Here is a 4,171-nt window from a genome sequence, read left to right as displayed (position 1 = left end):
TGCTTACCTTCAGTGCATCACGCAATGTTGCAATAATGCAGAATCGCTGTAGAAAATGGTTTCCCTTGAAGGATTCGATAGTTAATTAACGGGTCTGAAAGACAAAGGGGAATATATATACAACATACGCTGGTAAAAATTTTTTTTTTTTAAACTAAGAGTTGTGAAAAAAAATAAAGAAAAAAAAAAAATATATATATATATATATATATATATATAAATATATATATATATATATATATATATATATATATATATATATATATATATATGATAATAAGTACTTATCACGTTCAGTGATAGAGAGGAGAAAACGTCGGCGGGAGGCATTTATCACCAATTCGGTAGCCCTCTCAGCGTTATGTATTTATTTGTTTATTTATTTATTTATGTTATTTATTTTTTTACGTGAGTTCAACGTTACAATATTGTCTGTTACAATATTTATGAGCGTTTCGCCAAGGACAAAATGTTCTTACACAGTCAGGCATATTAAACAGTCTGTACCCTAAGCGTACTAAAAACGTATCATTATCAACAAACTGTCCTTTATTAATTAAACTTGGCATGGATACATCGCGTGACGTTTTGTTGACTCTGATGACTGAGTAAATAAATAAAGTACGTGGCATATATTCCACATACAATGGATTGTGTCCCTTGTAAGCGGTATGCTAACTTAATGACCTTCATAAACGGTGACTCTTGAATAAAGCGGTGTAAACATTGAGTTGAGGGAGGGGTCTAGGTTATAGCTATCAAAGTACCCTAATGTTAGTGTTTCATGATTAATATATACGGTAATCCAGTATCCGAGTGTAGAATTATCCCACTCGAACGTCAAAAGAATGAATGTGCATGGTTTATTTTTTTGCTTCGCCAGGCTTACCAGTTCATCAAAGGAGGTTCATTAAAGGAGCTGCCTCGTACAGGCCTACCGGCCTCTTGCAGACTCCTGCGTTCTTATGTTCTTATGTTCTTATGATTTTCAGCGTGGCAGCCTAAAAAGTGCGTTCTAAGACCTAATCGTTCTCGTACACCATTTTCTATTTCCAGTGCGTTCATGACGGTTTACGAAAGCACAAAGCACCGCATATGAAGGTGAGCGTCTATATTAAAGCGTCCTGTCGTCTCGGCAAAAAACAAAACGATAAAATTAGTATTATGTCCCTTAGCGAAGGTGGGATTAATGCGCATATTACCAGATTTTTCAAGCGGAATACCATTATCCACATCCTCAGTGACGAAGTTGAACGCACTTAGTGTCCGCACATATTTAAAAGCAGGGAAGGTTAGCGTGTTATATGTCTCCATTCCTAACGCTTCTAAGGTGGAATAATAAAGACGGACGGCGTGGTGTGGAAACGCGCTGCTGATCTTGTATATTAACGACCCATTAATAGTTATTTCAACATGTGAGAGGTCGGCATGGTCGAAGTAAAGCCCATTCCGGTCATAGGAGCCATTCATACTTTGCATGTCAACGATAACCATTGTCAGGCTTTGTGGAATGATCTGAGAAAAGGGTAGCCCCGCCAGTAGCGATGTTTGATTTTGCCCCAGAACAAACATCTTATACAACGTCCTGTTATATGTGTATTGCATGGGTTTTATAGCGATGGAAAGGTGGAGTGACTCTAAAGCGGAGGCGTGTGGAACGACGCGGTCAACTCATAGCCTGGCTGATTCTAGATTATATATATAGTCGGCATCTACCTGGTGTGTGTTTATGACCCAAGAGTTGCTAGCTAATTCAAGACGAATTCTTAGTCGACTCCGTCAAGCAAATAAGCATCTATACTCGTTATATCTAACATTAATCGGGCCGCCATTGAGAGACCGTGGCCTTTACAGAGCTTAATCATATTTTTTTCCTGGTTATTTCCCTCTGTGAAGTGACCCTCGTCATATGTGTCTACGATACCCTTCGCCCCCTCATAATCACGGTGGTAGAAGGCGGTGTGACCAAGTGAATCTAGTTTTTCATGAGGGATTGAAGTTATCATTTTGATGAAACTATGGTAATTATGCAGAGGGTTCGTTTCTACCATTTGTTCGTTAAAATAACACGTGCATGACTTGTATAGGGTATTACTGAGCCCATTGGCAAAAACAGCATAATCTACATCATCGAGTTTCGTTCCGCCCCTCTTCTTTAGGAAGATTTTCGTGTCAAGAGTTAATGTTGACAAGTCTAGAAATTGCCCGGGTACCCCTGGAATTCTAAATTCGATATAGCTGTCAGTAATCTCATTACTACCCCCGTCTAAATTAACGGGGAGACAATCAAGTTTACGTCTACTCGCGATGGAAGACTCAATAGTCCTTTTACGCATGACATTTGGGAAACTCTCTGTTACAGCTACAATATAGTCACTGAATGGTGTGGAAATGCCACTACCCTGCACGTCAGGCCCGTATTCCGTCATCTTCTCGTTAAACTAAACCATTTCGGGAAAAAAATGTCATTCTTATAACATATCTTAGGCCGTCTTTCGCTTCGGTTGTATCTTATTTCTTTTACGTTTACGAGTTTTTGCTGTTACACCGCGTGCAAGTCTTTCACTCACACCCTTTAACGCTTCTACGCCTCGGGTTTTTAACGAATCGCGTAGTTTTCTTCCCTCTTAGACATCACTTATTACGCGGGGATAGGCCTGCCATTCTGATCCGTTACCTTTGTGGAAATACTATATATTAGGTGCTTATTAAGAGGTCTAAACGCTATTTGTCTAAAATCACGTCCCTCGGCACCCTTCATGGTTATTACTTCTAGAGGGTTAATACTTTGCCCGCCGTACCTGGTGGGCGTCACACAGTCGGTATAGAACAACGCAAAATCCACCCCTCCGTCTCCCCGTGGGGGCTAGGGGGGCGGTACATGTGTTATCTGTTCGCTCAGAGTCATGACGTCATAAATTATGTATTCTGCGGGATAGTCAAAACCTAACGACTGAGCCATCCAAGAACCAAATCGGACACTCATAGTGCAAAATTGTTCGTCGCTTGTGGATATACCTTTACGGGTAAGCAGCTCCGTTCGTTGCAATGGCTCGTTATAGCTGAAAAACTTATCAATCTCAAAACATCGCGAGTACTGTTCCCCGAGATTATTTTTCATCTCAACCGCTATTTCACTATTCAGGGTATCTATCATATACCTTGTATCCCCAGCTTCAATGTTCGACTTGGGTACAAACGTATAGAAAAGATAATTATGTTTCGGATTCTTGTGTGCTCTGACCTATACCTCTATTCTTGCAGAATAATCATCTTTCGGTACATTATAGAATGTTTTAGGATAAAGACGGTTTATCATCCCTATTTCATAATCCTTACTTGGGTGAGTTGCAGGGGTGGGTTAACTATTATTTTCAAAAGTTATTAGGGACGTTATCACTGTATATGTCTCGGTTACCAAGATTAGTAAGATATGTGTAATGTTCCTCACCCGCCATGGTTAATTAGGTACTGAAGCATTGACACGCCAAAGGTTACATATATACTACTGTTTTATATACAATTTATTCCGGTAAACTTACAATAACTTTTTTTTTTTTTTTTTAGACCTAAAGGCTATAGTCCACCGACTGGTGTGTCTACACATTTTCTTCCTTACCATATACAAGATCAGGTAAAATATAGTCTGACGACACTACACACGCAATTTATTTTGCTAATTTTACGAGAACCGTTTAAATACCGAATGGCTGGAGTCTGGCGCTCAGCGAGTCTCTTGCTGGTAATTAATGTTCATTTTACTCGTCACTTGTTTTCCTAGACATCCTAAACCCTCCCGTACCACAATTGTCTCCACTTCTTTGTGACCCATGACCAACACTGAAAAGGATTTCAAACAGTTTTGAAAATCGATGCGTCGGTTCACCTGGCTATCAGTTTTCAATCCTCCTGCATATTGTACCTCCTGTGATGTTGCAGCAGCGCGAGACGCAACTTCATTATTTTCAAATGGCTCACCCCACCCATACTGGCAAACACATGCTATCAGATTGGGTAAGTTATTGCCGTCAGGAGGGTTTTGTACGATGATGCTTCCAGGTGCGTCCCTAGATCTTATATCGGCCCGTGGTAGCTGATATAACCGCTTCCTCCTCTTTACGGCGTTTCCATTTGGGTATATTTCATGAAAATCCTTGGCGATACCGAAGTC

The 4,171-nt window shown here is 40.1% G+C and overlaps 1 pseudogene; it reads right to left on the bottom strand.

Annotated features, from left to right (window-relative positions):
- Positions 1-1,071: 1,071 nt before the first annotated feature.
- LOC127007648 (uncharacterized) lies at positions 1,072-2,556 on the bottom strand (annotated as a pseudogene).
- Between the last annotated feature and the right edge of the window lie 1,615 nt (positions 2,557-4,171).

This window comes from Eriocheir sinensis, chromosome 4, assembly GCF_024679095.1.
Source record: "Eriocheir sinensis breed Jianghai 21 chromosome 4, ASM2467909v1, whole genome shotgun sequence".
In the NCBI taxonomy this organism is placed as follows: domain Eukaryota; kingdom Metazoa; phylum Arthropoda; class Malacostraca; order Decapoda; family Varunidae; genus Eriocheir; species Eriocheir sinensis.
The sequence above is the reverse complement of the archived record's forward strand: the minus strand, read 5'-3'. Positions and strand labels throughout refer to the sequence as shown.